This window comes from Protopterus annectens, chromosome 1.part1 (assembly GCF_019279795.1).
Source record: "Protopterus annectens isolate FY-2018-M chromosome 1.part1, PAN1.0, whole genome shotgun sequence".
NCBI lineage: Eukaryota > Metazoa > Chordata > Ceratodontiformes > Protopteridae > Protopterus > Protopterus annectens.
In genome coordinates this window covers 1,889,019,231-1,889,038,654 of record NC_056726.1, presented here as the reverse complement: position 1 = coordinate 1,889,038,654, position 19,424 = coordinate 1,889,019,231, and positions in this window count along the sequence as shown.

Sequence of the window (19,424 nt, the reverse complement as noted above, 5' to 3'; positions counted from 1 at the left end):
TCTATGCCGCACGGCCGGCACAAGCCTTACACCGGACTTGCGCCGAGCTTCATGAATCCGGGGGTTAGTCTTCTGCCAGGTAATTTATTCATTTAGTTTTAGTTTTGTATTGTTGTGTGCTTCTCTATTCTCAAGACCCCTGTAGTCTTTTATTTGGTCATTGGTGGGGTATGAGAACATTGTTTGGTGACAAATTTTGCAGCAGATTTGTCTTAAGTGCCAACAAGTCAATCTCCTTGCCATTTTCCTTTAAACATTTGTATCATGGAGTACTGAAGTTTGAGATTTCCAGTCATTTGGATGCTTAATTCATCATTACAGATATCTGTTGATGGAGGCTGAAAAGGTGCTGGTTAGTGGTTATGCATCTTTCCCAAAGAGCTGTGGTAAAGTTCACCCAGATCTTAAAATATTTTCCCATTTTGAAGAGGGCACAGAAGCTACAATTTCAGAACACATGCTATAGTTTCACTGAAAAAAATTCCTCAGAAGAAACTGTCTTCTCAAAACATCAATTTTCTTTGCAACAAGAGCTTCCTTTTCTTAAACAAATCATACAGGAACAAGAGCTTTTACAATTATATCACAGGTTTAGAGTAGATTAAAATCTTGGGCAGTTTTTCAGTTAGTATTACTTTTAACTGTAGTGTTTTATTCAGGATATAAACACAAATATGTAGAGCGTAACTGCTGCTAAAATAACTGGTTCTCCCCAAAAATAAAGAAAATATATCCACCCAAAGCAAATAGGTGAAACCAAGGCATGGTCCAGGTCTAGGCACTACAAAATTCACCATGTCATAATAAAAAGCGAACTTTAATTTATTTAAAAATGACAAAGAAGTGAGCGCTTTCACAATAAAACTTAAAAACTGTCCAGGTTAATCACAAATATATAGTGCTAATACCCAACCAAATCTGTTACACAAGTTCAAGGTTCAACCCCCCAATTAACCTTCATGGCAATGATGTATGCAAATCCAAATCAGGAAGACTCTTAAAGGTATAAGCATAATAGTGCAGGCACACATTAATAGAGCATAATAGTCACCTAACCCCTCTCATTTTCAAAAAAGGGACTAGGAGAATATGGTCATTTAACCTTTTCCCAATATATGCATGTAATCTAATAATCCATTTCGCTTCCACTACTTCTGTATAATTGTTAACATTACCCTTTCGATCACTTTCCTTGATTACATCCACCACAATAAACTTTGAAAATATGTTCGGGGCCTTTCTGTCTAACATGCTTGGCTAGGGCCTTATTAGGTACAGATACCCTGATGTCATAAAGGTATTCCCTAATCCTATATTTCAAAACTCTATCCATTTTACCAATATAAAACACACTGTATAGTTGGCATACAGCCAGATAAACAACATGACAGGTATTACAATCTGCACTAGCCTTAAATTTATAACAACAACCTGTATCGGGGTGTATAAACTCAGATGTATCACTGATATATGAGCAATAATTATGACTGACACAGTTTAGTACCCCTGTACTGTTCCTGACAATATTCTTGTAATGTACGTGGGTAACATAACATCCTACTTATCAACTTCTTGTTCTTGTAACAAAATTTCGGTCAATCAGCTACTAAATCTCTAACCTCTGAAGATAGCATTAAAACTGACCAATGTATCTGAATAATATCAGAAATATCTTTAGAATTGCTACTAAAAAATATAGGAACACTAAATGTACTAGACCTGACAGTTATATTACTAGTCCTTCTTTCAGAAAAGTATGGTCTACCACTTCCCTCTCTCCATGGACGCAACCTCATCTAAGCAGACAGAAACCTCCCTATCATTGTAGCCTCTGTCTCTCAATCTCTTTCTCAAGCTAACCAATTCCTTAGAAAAAGCTGTATCATCCACAAATAACCTGGACATCCTCAACACCTGGCCTTTCACTGTATTATGGAATATATGATGCCGATGCAAACTCCCCCTATGTAAATATGCATACCTATGACAAGGTTTCCTATAAATACCTGTATTAATGGTACAATCATCCAACCATATAATGCCCACATCTAGAAAATTAATCCTGTATCGGGAACTATACAATGTAAACTTGAAAAAAGAACAAACACTATTAATATACAACTCCATAAACTAGCTTCATCACCCTTCCAAATCAGAAACAGATCATCCACAAAACATAAATAAAATAAAATATGGGGTGCAAAAATCTCAGATTTCATGATGGCTTCCTCCTCCCACCATGCCATAACTATGTTGGCGTAGCTACATGAAGTCCCCATAGCTACGCCATTATTTTGCAGATAATAACACCCATCAAATAAAAATACATCGTTCTCTAAGACAGTCTCTATAAATAAACACAATAAATCAATAAATTTAGAATCAAAAGAACCATGACATAAAAGATAATTCTTCAAGGCCTCAAGGCCATATGCATTAGGGATCTTAGTAAAGAGGGACTGGACATCCATGATTACAAATAAAACAGCGAACTCTTATCAAATTGTTGGGTAAAGCAAAATAAATCTTGTAAAAACTGCTTGGAATCTCTCAATATGTAACAACATTTATCTAAAACTGGTCTTAAATATTTCTCAATAAACATAGATATAGTTTCTGTACACCAGTCTCTCACAGCTACTATTGGTCTGAATGTAGGTTGGTGCTAATTCTTATGTATTTTGATTAGGCCCTGTATATCAGAAATCAAGGGATTGTTTACTAGCAAAAAACTATTCACATCCAATGTGATTAACCGACATGCTAAACACTCATTCAACATGTTAAAAATCTGTTGTTGCATTCTCACTATAACATCATTCTTAATAATAGTATATGTAGAAGGATCATTCAACATCATCTTCATAGACATAAAATAAAACCGATTCATCACAACAATCATACCTCCCATATCGGCTGGTCTCACTACTATATTGGATCAGAAGCCATACCATTCAAAGCTTTCCACTCATTATTAGAAATATTATAAAAAGCTCTATGACTTGTTCTATTACCAAAATACTCATAAATATCACATTCACATAACTTACCCAAAGCTTCCAAAACAGGGGGTAAAGCAGGGACAAACGTACTTGGTCTCCTCATAATACTCCCCTCCATTAAAAAGTAATTTCAAGGAAACATTTCTTAAAAACATTTTCAAGTTTATAATAGTGTCAGTTAAAGGCAGCCGTGGTGGTTCAGCGGTTAGCGTTGCCACCTCACAGCAAGAGGTTCTCCAGTTCAATCCTCGGCTGCGGTTTCCTTCTGTGGGGAGTCTGCATGTCCTCCCTGTGGTCGCGTGGGTTTCCTCCGGGTGCTCCAGTTTCCTCCCACATTCCAAAGACATGCTGTAGGTGGATTGGACACTCTAAATTGGCCCTACATTTGAGTGCATGCGTGTGTGTGCCTTCTGTGTAAGGTTGGGTGCCTGGCTGGCAACTTGACACCATAAAACTCCACTGCCAATCATGAGTGGACAGGTGATCCACTGTGGTGACCCCTAACTGGGAAAAAGCCAGAAGAAGAAGAATAGTGTCAGTTAAAGTCACTCTCTGTGCTGGTATAAAGTTCAAGACCTTTTTTAAGAACAGTTAACTCTTCAAAAGTCAAGGATCAGGACAAAATGTTCCAGACTAGCAATCCTACACCTTCATCCACATTTTCTTCAACAATCTGTTGGAATATGTCTCAGTCTGTAATTTCCATTTGGTTCAGCCTCTGCTCTGAGAGCAATTCCATGCCCATACCTCTTTCTGATTCACTGGTAATGGAAGAGGAAGAGGCTGTATAATCCAAAAATAATTATCCGCATTGTTCAGGGGTTTAATGGCTGGATGTGAGGATTTCCTTCTCAAGTCATCTCCCAGGGGTAAAAGTTCATAAGCAGTATTCCACACAAACTCAATAACTCTGCCCCTATTCATATTGCCATTGGTGGAATCACTAGTACTAGGCAAATGCCCATTCCCATTCAAGTCATTCATGACATCAGCATCAGAGTCACTGGCTCCACCTCTACTGGTGGATTTGTCATTGCCAAATGCACACACGGCTTTATTCTGCTCACCTAATGTGTTAGATATCAGTGAATGGACTGTGGGCAGTACATTAGTAGCAGAATTATAATCAACCATGTCTCATACCACCTGCTGTATTGGCCACATAAATACATGTCATTCTTTGAAATCTTTCAAGTCCTTGGCTAATTTCTTTCTTTTCAGCAAAAGCAATTTCCTCTCAAAGACGACAACAGAATCAACCAGTTCACATAAGTTTGATCCTCCAATAAGTTGGGAAAGTCCTGATATAATCTACTCTGTTGTTCTTTTATTTTATCAACAAGTAGAAGCTCTTCAGGTGCAAAAAGGTTCAATTAATAGATTTAAATAACCAAAGTTGGTATCTATATTCAGTTGTTGCCACTAACACAACAGGGCAGTGTGATGGTTTCCATAGGCCGGCATCTGTAAAACCCTTAACCCTTGAGGTATCACCAGTAACACCAAACAGGCTTCAAAGTGTTGCTTCTGTAACTGTAATCTTTTTAACTTGAGGGGATGCACAAGCCAGTGCATTTCTTTGTGCCGGCCCCAAGCCCGAATAAATGGGGAGGGTTGCGTCAAGAAGGGCATCTGGTGTAAAACCTCTGCCAAATTACTTATGCGGAGAACATTTCATATTTCCATACCAGATGGTCAAGGCTCAGGTTAACATTGACTGCCACCAGTACTGTTAGCCAACAGGGTGCTGGCGGAAATTGGGCTACTGTTGGCCGAAGGTGAAGAGGAAAGGGAAGGCATGCCCGAAGGCAGGAAGAGAGGAGGAAGGTTAGGAGTGTAGTAATGAGGGTAGGAGCTTTGAATGTTGGCAGTATGACTGGTATAGGGAGAGAGCTAGCTGATATGATGGAGAGAAGGCAGGTTGATATATTGTGTGTGCAAGAGATCAAATGGAAGTGAAGTAAGGCCAGGTGTATAGGAGGTGGGTTCAAATTGTTCTATCATGGTGTAGATGGCAGGAGAAATGGGGTAGGGGTTATCCTAAAGGAACAGTATGCCAAGAGTGTTTTGGAGGTGAAGAGAGTGTCTTATAGAGTGATGTTTATGAAGCTTGAAATTGATGGTGCAATGATGAATGTTGTTAGTGCATATGCTCCGCAAGTTGCGTGTACGATGGATGAGAAATAAAAATTTTGGAGTGAGTTGGATGAAGTGGTGGTGAGTGTACCCAAGGGTGAGAGACTAATGATTGGAGTGGACCTCAAATGGCATGTTGGTGAAGTGAACAGAGGGGATGAGGCAGTGATGGGTAGGTATGGTGTTAAAGAGAGGAATGTAGAAGGTCAGATGATTGTGGATTTTGCAAAAAGGATGGACATGGCTGTAGTGAATACATATTTTAAGAAGAGGGAGGAGCATAGGGTGACGTACAAGAGTGGAGGAAGTTGCACACAGGTGGATTATATCCTATGTAGCAGGGCCAGTCTGAAGAAGATTGGAGACTGTAAAGTGGTGGCAGGGGAAAGTGTAGTTAAGCAGCATAGAATGGTGGTCTGTAGGATGACATTGTTGATCAAGAAGAGGAGGAGGAGTGTCAAAGCAGTGCCTAAGATTAAATGGTGAAAGTTAAAAAATGGTGATTGTGAGGTGGAGTTCAGGGAGGAGTTAAGACAGGCACTGGGAGGCAGTGAAAAGTTACCGAATAGCTGGGTAACTACAGCAAAGCTAGTAAGGGAGACTGCTAGAAAGGTGCTTGGTGTGACATCTGGACAGAGGAAGGAGGACAAGGAGACCTGGTGGTGGAATGAGGAAGTACAGGAGAGTATACAGAGTAAGAGGCTGGTGAAGAAGAAGTGGGATTTTCAAAGAGATGAAGAAAGTAGGCATGAGTTTAAGGAGATGAGACTCATGGCAAAGAGAGAGGTGGTGAAGGCTAAGGATAAGGCATATGGAGAGTTATATGAGAGAGTGGACACTAAAGAGGGAGAAAAGGATCTGTGCCAATTGGCTAGACAGAGGGACAGAGCTGGGAAAGATGTGCAGCAGGTAAGGGTGATAAAGGATAGTGAGGGAAACGTACTCACAAGTGTGGAGAGTGTGTTGAGTAGATGGAAAGAGTACTTTGAAGGGCTGATGAATGAAGAGAATGAGAGGGAGAAGGTTGGATGATGTGGGGATAGTGAATCAGGAAGTGAAACAGATTAGCAAGGAGGAAGTAAGGACAGCTATGAAGAGGATGAAGAATGGAAAGGCGGTTGGCCCAGATGACATACCAGTGGAAGCATGGAGGTGCTTAGGTGAAATGGCACTGGAATTTTTAACCAGAATGTTTAATGAAAATTTGGAAAGTCAGAGGATGCCTGAGGAGTAGAGAAAAAGTGTTTTGCTACCTATCTTTAAGAATAACGGTGATGTGCAGAGCTGCAGTAACTCCAGAGGGATAAAATTGATCAGTCACAGCTTGAAGTTATGGGAAAGAGTAGTGGAAGCTAAGTTAAGAAGGGAGGTGATGATTAGTGATCAGCAGTATGGTTTCATGCCTGGAAAGAGCACTACAGATGCAATATTTGCTCTGAGAGTGTTGCTGGAGAAATACAGAGAAGGTCAGAAGGAGTTGCATTGTGTCTTTGTGGACTTAGAGAAAGTATATGGCAGGGTGCCTAGAGAGGAGTTGTGGTATTGTATGAAGAAGTCGGGAGTGGCAGAGAAGTATGTAAGAGTGGTACAGGATATGTACAAGGGTAGTGTGACATTGATGAGGACTGCTGTGGGAGTGACAGATACGTTTAAGGTGGAGGTGGGATTACATCAAGGATCAGCTCTGAGCCCTTTCTTATTTGCAGTGGTGATGGACAGGTTGACAGATGAGATCAGACAGGAGGCCCCGTGGACTATGATGTTTGCAGATGACATTGTGATATGTAGTGAGAGTAGGGACCAGGTTGCGGAGACCCTGGAGAGGTGGAGATATGTCAGCAGGGCTAAAACAGAATATATGTGTGTAAATGTGAGGGAGGGTAGAGGAATGGTGAGAATGCAGGGAGTAGAGTTGGTGAAGGTGGATGAGTTTAAGTACTTGGGATCAACAGTTTATAGTAATGGTGAGTGTGGAAGAGAGGTGAAGAGAGTACAGGCAGGGTGGAATGGGTGGAGAAGAGTGTCAGGAGTGATTTGTGACAGACGGGTACCAGTAAGAGTGAAAGGGAAGGTCTACAATAGGGTAGTGAGACCAGCTATGTTATATGGGTTGAAGATGGTGGCATTGACGAAAAGGCAGGAGTCAGAGCTGGATGTGGCAGAGTTAAAAATGTTAAGATTTGCACTGGGTGTGACTAGGATGGACAGGATTAGGAATCAGTATATTAGAGGGTCAGCTCATGTTGGACAGTTTGGAGACAAAGCAAGAGAGGTGAGATTGCATTGGTTTGGACATGTGCTGAGGAGGGATGCTGGGTATATTGGGAAAAGGATGCTAAGGATGGAGCTGCCAGGAAAGAGGGAAAAAGGAAGGCCTAAGATAAGGTTTATGGATGTGGTGAGAGAGGACATGCAGGGTGTTGGAGTGAACGGGCATGATGCAGAGGACAGGAAGAAATGGAAACAGATGATCCGCTGTGGCAACCCCTAACGGGAACAGCCGAAAGAAGATGGTGATGATGAGATCGTCTTCCAACTTGTTCATTTGTGTACGGAATGCTAGAGCATCTATATTGTGATCATTGTTTGTGTACGGAATGCTAGCACATCTATATTGTGATCATTGTTCTGCCTTTCCATATCAAGGTCACCATTCAGTAAGGGATTACCATTGCTGCACAATGTCCTCATAAGCACTTCTATTCCATGGTTCAAATCCATATTTAGAATACTTCTGGCCGAGGCATCTTCTGACAGATTATAGGCCAGCACAATATTCACGGAACTACCCTTAACCATGCTTGTTTGCAGCAGTACAAAATAAACAAATGTAAACACAAACACGCAGAGCATAACTACTGCCAAAACAACTGGTTCACACAAAAAAGAAAGAAAATATATCAACTCAATAAAAGTAGGTGAAACCAAGGCACGGTCCAGGTCTAGGCACTAAGAAAGCACCACATCTTAATAAAAAGTGAAGTTTAATTCACATAAAAATAACAAAGAAGTGAGCGCTTTCACAATAAAACTTATTGCTTCATTAGACTTAAAAACTGTTAAGGTTAATCGCAAATATATAGTGCTAGTACTCAAAAAAACCTGTACACAAGTTAAACCCCTAATTGACCTACATGACAACAAAGTATACAAATCCAAATCAGGAAGACTCTTAAAGGTATAAGCATAATAGTACAGGCACACATTCATTGAGTATAGTAGTCACATAACCCCTCTCATTTTCAAAAAATGGACCTGGAAATACGGTCATTGAACCCTTTCCCATGATCTGCATCTAATCTAATAATCCATTTCGGTTCCACTACTTCTGTATAGTTGTACAGACTCCATTTTGGGTTCACTACTTCTGCAGAGTTGTTACCACCACCCTTTCGATTGCTCTCCTTGATTGCATCCACCAAAGCTCTCACTTCTTTGTTATTTTTATGTCAATTAAAGTTTGCTTTTTATTAAGACGTGATGATTTTTATTCAGGATGGTTGCATTTCCTTTCTAGTTTGGGAAAAAAAAAACATCTCAGGAAGAATACTTTTGATCAGTGTGAATTTCAGTTTGTAACAAAACTGTTTATCTACCCACTTCAGTTACCAGATTATCAACTGGTAATGCTTCTGTAATATGAATTGTCTTTTGGTAGCAGTATTTTAAATTAGTGTTTATTTTTAAGGAAAAAATGGGAAGTAACAAAAGAATAAAAAGAAACACAACCATTAATGCTTTATGAGTTTCTTTTCCAAGTTCAGTTGACAATTTCAGGATTCTAGAATACTTTTTCTCTGTAGCAAGAGAATAAACTGAAAAAATAAATACTAGCCTTTTCTTTCAGTTCTCTTTGTCAAAAGCACATAGATGCATCCATCCATTCATTTATCCTAAAAAACACAACAGCTCCCTTTCCTTTTTTGATACCATTCATATTAAACAATTTCAGATGCTAAAGGAATATAATACTTGCTCTACACAGACTAACATCAAACTAATGGGTATTACTAATTAAAGAAAGTTTTTGCTTACTGTGTGCAGCTGGTCTTTCAGATGGTAATTCTGATCCCCCTACAAAAAGAGGAAGGCAGTGGAATGAAGGGTAATAGGCATCACAATGCAAAGGACACAAATACAAGAGAATAATGCTGTGTCTGTCTTTCCCTTAAGAAATATCTCAGAATCCAGCAGACCGACCATCCCTCACCACAATCTCCTTTGAACTGTCTCTCTTCTAAGCCACACAGCTTGTTGTTTCCAGATTTATCAGAAGTATACAAGTATTAACACATAAAGATGTATACAATAGCAGTAAATGCCTTATATATAGCATACCTGGAAGTTGCTCTTGGGTCACACTTGGACTGTCGTTCACAACAGCACGAACATCAGGTAGTTTACATGGACCCTCTGCTGAGCTGTCAGGATCTCTGACAGTGGACAGGAACTATTCAGTTTCAGTCTTTGGTGGGTCAGTAGCAGGACCACCCCAATAGCCATCTGTTTACATGCTACTGAAAATGCCCTCTTGTGGGCCACTGTAATATCAGTGGCATGGTGCTACACTTGATTATAGTTTCTGACACAGCCACTCACTGTGGTTATGTTAGTGACCATCTGCTGCCATGTGCTTTTTCTGGAAGACGTATCAGCTCTGCCTCTGTCAGACATGAAGAATCTATGGTGGTGTAAGGCTTCAATGATGACCTCATTCTCTGCATCACTGAATGGCGGTCTGTTTTCAAATGGCCTGTGGGGCATAATCCTGCATGACAAAGAAAAAAAAAATACAAAACATATTTGTAGCACATAGAGAAATTATTCTCCTAAAATAATGTCTGTGCACCCATCATCGACTCAAAACAATTGCACACATAATGGTTCTTAAGGACTATACAGAAGCGAATGGAGGCCTCCCCCCCAAAAAAAAAAAAAAAAAAAAAAAAAAAAAAAACACAATATTCATTCTGTCAACATATCTATAAAGAGGAGAGTAGTTGTGTGACTGACTAATAGATGGCAGTAATCTCAATAAATAGAGAGAAAATCAGAGTAAAAATGCCAAACAAATTTCCTTGGTGTCTCACATGTTGAGGAGGTCACCATGGGACATATGAGAAGCTTAAAATGTCTGTTAACTACACATGACCAAGCCCTTCAAGTTGATAATAAACACAGTACACATCTCTGCAGCAAATGATGGCATTCCAAGAGCAAATGGTAACACAATACTGTGATGTAACCATACTATCCATCAACAAACTTTGAAAGCATACCAAGAACTGACATACCGTCACTCTACCAATAGTGAATGGAAAATGCATACAGAAAAAAATATATTGCATATTGAAATACATTCCAAATATGAAAATGTAAACAGTTTATGAAGAGGACAAACATACCTTATGAAAAAATGCAGCAATTTGTAGACCAATTTCCTCAAAGTAAATACCAATAATAGTCTGTCTATATCAAATCAGTCTTCCCTCCTCTCTCTTCCATTGCTACACCATTACCTCTGTGCTGTAGATTCAGCCATATGAGTACTACGGAGATATAAATGAGGTGTTAAAATATTAGAATTCCTAAACAACAAAATTCTCACTTGGTTTAGGGAAGGTAAACAACATGTAAGTAGCTACACGATTGCATGCACATGCCCGAGGACTGCAGGGAGGAGCAATACCAATTGTTACCTGCTAATTGCTTGTAAGTGTCAATGATTAATCTGACTACAGCAGCAAGCAATAGTGAAGAGACTCTTCTCTCTGAAGTGTATGCATCATGAAGACTAGTGTTAAGAAAAACCTTAGCAACATTGATATTCTTTTAATAATAGCACACTCTCCATCCTCTGTTTAAAACTTGTTCTGCAATGCTAATCAACTATATTACACACTGAAACAAAGATGCAAAGAAATACCCATGACATTGCATTTCTGTTTGTTAAGCTGAGAGAAGAAGATGTTGCTCAAAAAATAAGGAGACAAAATAGCTGGTAGTGTTGGCTACCTTACACTAATATAGTGTGGGCTATTATTAGCCTTCATATGTTGTCAATATCACATTCATATACACATGTTCCAGCAAATGAAAAAAGAACATTTTCTGATCTTTCTTCAGGTGCACCTGTAATTTGATGATCTTCTAAGTCAGGTATGTATGGTATGTACATTTTCTGATTCCTACTCTAAGCCTGTGCTGGTGGCAAAGGGGAATAAGAAACACAATGGAGTGTGTGTGTGTTGTTACTGCACTGAATTCAGGGTTCAGATCCAGACAGTGTGCTTTTTGTCTGATTTGATGCGTATTTTATGAGTATATGATCAGGTTATACAAAACACAGAGTAAGAAAACCTCACAATCCTGCATATTTTCATTATTATTCCCTGATGTTTGCTATTTCTGAATTTTTTTCTTTTATTTGGTTCATCATTTGCATGTGTTTCAGCAAAGTACACTTTGGCCTGTCAGCATTTTCTGGTAGTGAATAAGAGTCCACTGCCCAAGGTGGAAACTGAGAAATTTAATTTGGAATGCCATTATTAGCACATTTTAGACTGGCAGAGGTGCACTTTGATAAAGCAGTCTGAACAGCAGTAAGTGAATGAAATCCACTAAGTATCATTGTACCACATGATGTGTAAATGCAATGAGTTTAAAGAAACAAGACAAGCAATGCAGGGTTTGAATACAGCTTGCAAACACTTTTATTTTTAACTGGATATAGAATATAGAAGAATAACATATTGCACATGAAATGCATATGCTAACTTATGTGCAAATGTTTCATATCTTACCTTTGTTCATGTGAGTCGAGATTGCAAAGATGTTGCTGTTGTCTAGTCACCTGTTGTCCTCATTAATAATAATATTAGCAAGGGATATAGTATCATATGACAGGTTGTATAGTATTATAGGAGAAAAGGATTAACATGAGTACTGTGGACAGAAATATCACATGCTGTATCAACTCTCACAATCATACCTCTTCCCAGTAATGGCATACATTTTGTCCTGATTAACTGTATGTAGTCTGCAAAGCATGACTTTATGTCATTGTCTGTACATCCCCCTTCTGAGCCATTGACACTACATGACATGCTGATGATGCTGCTTGTCACATGCTGCTTGTAATGTTTGCAGAAGATGTGAAAATGTGGCATGTATCTTTGTAATGGTATTGTTGATGAATGGAAATATTAAGTCATGTTTGTCCTAGTGTTTTGTGGTTTTGAATATATATATATATATTATTTTTTTTTGCCTTGCTGCTTGGTAGAGCACAAACAGGCATTACAGCTGAAGGCAAAATGTAAAAATTTTATTTCCGCGGTATTCAGTTGAGCAAATATTCCAGGAACATTTGTAAGATATTTGTACTGAGTGAGTGATGTGTACCTGATATATACCTCTTTCTCTGGCACATACTCTAAATGCAGTGACTTTGGACCAATAACAAAGTTGACCTGGGGTTCATTTCTATACTGTGTGAAGGGAATGCTGAAATTAGTATGCAATATTTATAACTTACTTTCATCACAACTTCATATGCTTTTTTCTGTTTCTTACTATCTGTACTTGCTTACTGTCAAGCAGCATGCAATCAAGCTTACCTGCTTAAGAAAAAAGTGAAAAGTTTTATTTTGGTAGCTTTCTGTAGCACAAAATGGCTTAGCAGAGATGTGCGTATGTCAACACTCTGGACAGTATTAAGTGTAGAACATCCACTTACTGTGTAACTTTCTTCGTGGCACAGGGTTTAAGTGCAATGACTTTAGAGGCAGAATACAGATTTTCCAGGGTTCAAATGCAGATGCAAATTATTTTCCAGAGGGTGTCAGAATGCAGTTTCTCATAACACTTTGATTAGGAAGGTAACACTACATGTAGATGGCTATCATAACTTTGTTGACTGCAAGAAATGAATCAGTAATGTTTTGATATGTGCACTTTTATAGGTAACATCTAATTAATGACTCACTTATGAAGCCTAGTTGATTGTGTCTGTAATTTAATAAGCATGACAATGATGATGACGGTACTAAACATAGAGCACAGGGGTGGGATGTTGAGGAATACAGGAGTATCATGGCATTCCTCATGACATGCTACAGTTGTAGGCAGTTTCAGGAGAGTAAGTTGGGTCTCAGTATAACACTGAGGGATGGAACAGCATAGCCAAGGTTGTCTCCAATGCATCTGGCATACCACACACTAGCAAGAATTGTTATCACCACTTTAGTGACCTGAAATGGAAAAAAGAAGGGCATCCATAGCTGATGGGTGGATGAGTTTAAAACTCTTAACACCTGTGAGTTGTGTAAGTATACTGACCTATCAGCATTCAATTATATAGAATGAAGTACATATACAAGACTGGTATTCATTATGCTTTGGTGTCTCTTCTTCCCTATAGTACAGCTGATGAAGGTATTGCAGTAAACAGGGAGATACGCCAAAAGAGGTTAAGCCACCTCATTGCTCTAATCTTAATGTAAGCCTAATAACTATGGTAATTATATGCAATATGACAATAGTGAAACAAACAGTTGTATTTATGATATCATAGCAGTGCATTTGATTAGTGGTACAACAGAGTAAGACCTTTCCATTATACCTGGTTGTGGCAAAGGTGTATAGGCTGGATAATCATAAATGTGTATGTATTGAAATTCTATAATCATGTGACATGCCATGGCTCTTATTCTCAGTATTTTGTGGCTTACCCCCACCCCTTTACTCTCATTTTTTTATTTTGAATATGTTTATGGTCTTAAAAATGTTCTGTTCTCATACATTTCTGCTTACAAAAAATGCCATTCAGCACAGAGAGAGATAGACTGACCACTGTGGGTCGGCCTGTGACCCCTCCACAGGTTGCAGCACTGACACCCAGCACTTCAGGGTCCTAACCTGTCAGTGTTGCCACAAGGACCCCTGCCCTAATTGGTCCATCTGCATCAGGTAGCTCTGCCCTGGCTTCTGGTCTATGGTTACCCTCCAGGAGGAGGACTAGTAGTATTAGAGGAGCTGGTGATTTTGTCACCTGGCAAGAACTGACAGGAGTGGTAGAGGGTAGTGGTGCCTCTGTGCCTGAATCAACCATATAGAAAAGCTGCTTTGTCATATTACAAAGATGATGCCACATCGAGCACTAACCTAGGAAACTGAGACAGGACAGCCATCACCAACAGTAGTCAGGTCATCTTCATGCAAAGGTGCTTGAACATGCTGTGCTATTGAAATACAGAGTAAATGCAGAATAAAGGCAATTCTTTGCAGCAGTTACGCTAATGGCTCTTTGACTACTGGCTGCAACAAAGTGTAACTTCCTCTGTGGAATGTTGACATAAATCACTTGCCTGAAGATTGCTTTTTTGGTCACACCATCAAGGGTTCAATTCCACATGTATGTCACATGATTTCTTACTATGATGTTATATGTCTATAATATGTTGCATGACATACATCTTAATTTTTATCCAGTTTCAACCGTTAATGATCATATTTCGAATATCGTTGCAAAAATCATTTCCAAACACATCCATGTCCATAAGGAAGAATTATTAAACCACCCTTAGTCTTCCTGTGTCTTAATCATGTTTTGCCTCTCCTGCAGCTTCTTGATCCCCACAGCTATCACTTTATGATATAGAACATGACAGATGAATAATGAAGACACACCATAAAGATGTGCATTAATGACCGATAAAAACATCCTTTGATATGTCTCTGTTGATCTCTTGCTATCTTAGGTTCATAGGTTCATAGGTTCATACTAGGCTATCTGCCCAAGGGCATTTATAAGCCTAGCCCATAGTTATTTGGCTTTCGCCACCCCTTTAGTTTGAATAAAACTATGCCTATTATTTTGCTGTGCCTCTGTCAAGCAGTGACACTGAAGTAATCCCTGGGGTATATCTGCAATCCCCCATCCATTGGTCAAGATTCCTCTTGAACAAGGCCAGCGAGGTGCTCTGCCTCACATGTCCCGGGATTTTGTTCCACAGCATAGGGAGTCTCTGGGTGATGAATCTGTCCCTCCAGCATGTTCTATTAATAACAGTGTCAAGGTTTAAGTCTCCCGCCCTTGTGGTTCTGAGGGATCTAGATTTTTTGAGGTGAAGCATATTCATCAAATCAGGGTTTGACATGGCCTTATATGTCAGGCACAGGTCACCTCTGAGCAAGCGGTATGAGACTGAATAGAGCTGGAGTTCTTTCAGTCGGGCAGCATAAGACATATTTTTGAGACCCTTTATCCTTTTGGTGAGGAACTTTTGGGGCCTTTCCAGCTGCTGCAGGTGTCTGGTCAGATACATTCCGAATGGGGCATTGTACTCAATCATAGGTCTAAAGAGTGATGAGTACAGGGGGGGCGATGACCTCCCTTGATCTAGATGTGAATCCCTTCATGATCAGGTGGGCAAGTGAATCTTCACTCTTTATCACTCTCACCACTTCATACTGTTGATAATTCATTAGGCTGATGGAGGTAAATTTCATCTTATAGCATTTTCATAGTGTCATTACTTTATTGAAGGCTAATACCTGCATCCTGCATTGGCTCAGTAGGTTATTACTGTTCCTTCAATGGTGAGATTTTTATAAGTGTTATATAGGATTTCCTTGGTGGTGTCTTGAAATAATAATCCAGTCTATAAACTTAATTTTGCATCTTGACCAGGGCTGCCTGTTTTTATAAAAGTCTCTTTCATGTGTATGTGTTGCTTATGTATGTGTTTAACCCCTTCTGTTTTATCAGTTGTAGTCCTGAGCATTTGCATGAGGTCTGGCAAAAAGCAAGTGTACTATGTGATGCTAAATCACATTCCAAGTGTTAGCGCAAAATGTGTGATTTTTTTTGCTTTCAACTGCATTGCTACAGTTAGCTTAATGCAAAGAGTAAGACAGACTCAGGTTAATAACCTGTGATACAATTACTGTCTCTTATGTATTAGACTGCTGGATATCATGTAAGGGACTGTAGGTAATAACAAATAATGGTATGGGGGACATAGAATAGCTTACATGATGATAGCAATAGTGAGAATAGTTAATTTTCAAACAACACAATAATATCACAAAATGCGTGTAAATATGTATTCAGATCCATCATTTAAAGTTATCAATTCACTAGATTCAAAACCAGCATCAGCTGTTTTTTATGTTTAAATGGGATGACTGCATTTACAACTTGTGCCACAGAGAAAATCACTTCAGAGTTGAATTTTCTTCACTGAGTACTATCCAGAGTGCTGACATCCACACACCACCACCATGCTTATCTGTGCAACAGAAGACAGCCTAAATTAAATGTTCTTTTCTTTCTTTAGGCATTGAACTATAGTTCACTGCTGGGGAATGCTGCCATTCCAGTGTGCGATGCCAAATGGCACACAAATGGGGAAGAGATGACAAAAGGTACTGAAATAGAGGAAACATTATAAAACAAGTAGTTAGAATGTATACTTTTGATATTTCTTCAACTTGGTCATGTCTCAGCATAAACATATATTCACTAAACATCATTATGTTCACACAAACATAGCCATGTCTGAATTAGAACTACAGGACACCAGGGCATATACAAAACACAGTTGAGTATCATATCATTATGTGCCACACACACATTATACTGTAAAGTTAAAAAAGATGTTATCTATACTCAGCACTACACATAGTATAAAATGACATTACATGTGCAACACCAAAAATTCCTGACCTTTGTCCTGTGAAATTTGCAGGTAGATGTGTGGATGGCTGTGATACTGGCAGCAGGACAGATAATCTTTCCTCACATAATATAAAATAAAACATTTGAAAACTGTACAGCTTTACTTCTCTTTAGTTTATGAACATCATTCCAATATTTATGCTTCTGTAACAAAATTGCTATGTGTTTCCCCTTACAGTTGATATATGTTACAATGAGTATTACACTTCCTTAAAATTGCAGACACAGTTCTATTGGGAGGAAGAAACTGTTGTTAGAAACACTTCATATTGATATTAGGATTGTGGTAGTCACAACATTTCTTGTCAGTACTTTCTACCTGACACACTCTGATTGATACTGCAGTCAGAATAATTATTCACATGTGCAAACACTTAGCAGGTAATACTTCTCAGTGCTCTTCCTTGCAGAAGTAAGGCATGTGCATGCAGTCTTGTGGGCCCTTACACCATGTTTGTATTTCTTACACTTAGTGCAGATTTTGGAATTCATGAATGCTAATGAGTTCAAACTTCATTTACATACGCAAAGTATTAACAGGGCGGAATCTGCATTATATGAAGGTAATCATGTAGGTAAGGAAATGTGCGTTATGGTAAGAGAGACTATTTATCCAGATCCACAAACCAAACCAAGAAACAAACCAATAATCCACAAATACCACGAAAGAACAACATACACAGAAAAAAAGTCATCCTCAGCATTAATGTTGAAATCCAATATACAAAATCCCAAAGGATAAGTGCTTTCATCCAAATAAAATTAAGGAACTTCATCAGATAATTCCATAAAAATAAATTCCAGTTTAAATACCCAATAACAAGTAAAATTGCCTTTGACAGCTTACAAAAACACAACTCACTGACAACAGCAAAGGACGTTGTTGCTGAAAATCCCTATAAAGCCCAAATAAAGAACATACAGCAGCTGTGGCCAATAAAAGACAAACCGCCAGGTGCCTCAACAGTCAATTTGTAACATCAATTCTTTGGATTTTACAATCCTTCAATACAAAACATAGGTTTTTAATCCAGATACACAGAATCTTGTGGCAGTAGTAGAGTTTGTGTTGGTGAGCTCAATAATTATGTGTGAAGGAAATATCTGATGAAGTTCCTTAATTTTATTGGGACGAAAGCTCTTATCTTTTGGGATTTTGTATATTGGATTTCAACATTAAAGCTGCTGTTTTTTCAATATTAATGCTAAGGATGACTTTTTTTCCTGTGTGCTGTTCTTTCATAGTATTTGGAGACTATTTATCCAGAAGGCTGCATGATGGTAGTTGCTTGCAAAACATGTTTATTGTGTCACAATTAACTTGAGGCAAAGGTAAGTTGCTGTTTTTTTTTTTTTTTACAAAATGCTGCATTTCAACCTTAATGAAGGACTGCATTTCACAATACACCCACAGCTTAGTATATGCATTGTTTGTCCCTTGCAGGTGGGATGTGCATGTATATCAGTAATTTGTTACATTGCAAAACTTTATGAAGAATGTAACATGACATTTAGTAAAATTTTAATGCCCATCTGACAAGTTGTTGCAATATACTGCTTTATCACTTTCTAGCATGTTAATCCTGTGATATGTAACTGACCACTCTCTACACAAGTGAACATCCAAGAGCACTTTTACCCATTTGTACATTGGTTTGGTAAATGATGCAATGTACTTCTCAGTTACACAGCTCTGTTCCTCCATACTTGGCCTGTATGCTTGCTTTTCATTTTCTTTACTTTTTTTTTTGGGGGGGGGGGCTGTATTTACTTGTGTGTACTAATTCACAACTTTATTTTTTGTAATTATTTAGTATGGTGATGTTGGTTCTGACATGGAGGACAACAACAGAGGCTATACTGTAGCATGTTCAAGTAGGTAATACAATTCAGTAATTTGTATTCACTTCTTTGGTGTTAGGCTTGCCATCATGTATTCTTCCCCACCACCACCCATTGTCAATGATGGATGACTATGCACTGGCCTTTGCACATTTTTAATGCTGTTACAGTTCCATATATGTGTGGAAAAGTAAATGTTTCATGCACGTTATTGTGCAAAGACCATAGGTGGATATTTCAGACATCACAGGCATACAGTATTACTGATATTACTGTAAACAGGGCAGTTGTCCCATCTTAGGGACTTATAACTACTTGCACATGGGACTAGGCATAAGTTTCCTTTTTATTTTTTCAAACAATTTCCACACTTACCTTGGGCTATAGATGAGGTTGCATATTTTTTACACTGCTTCTCAACCTACTTGGTTTTGCCATACAAATTTCTGTGTCATGCAGTCCATATTATGTCAAAAGGGGTATAAAAACATTATTCTCCTTGTCAAAGGTCTAGCAACAACAGCAGCAGCAACCTTAATTAAAGTCTGCTGCACTTACAGCTTTCTAGCAGCAGCAGCAGCAAAGGCTAATACATTTCTTGTTTTCATTCTTTTTTTTAAGCGCAATCATGACTATAAATCAAATGGCTACACTGAGTGTACACAGTTGCTTTATAGCTTTAAGAATTACTCTGCCATCTC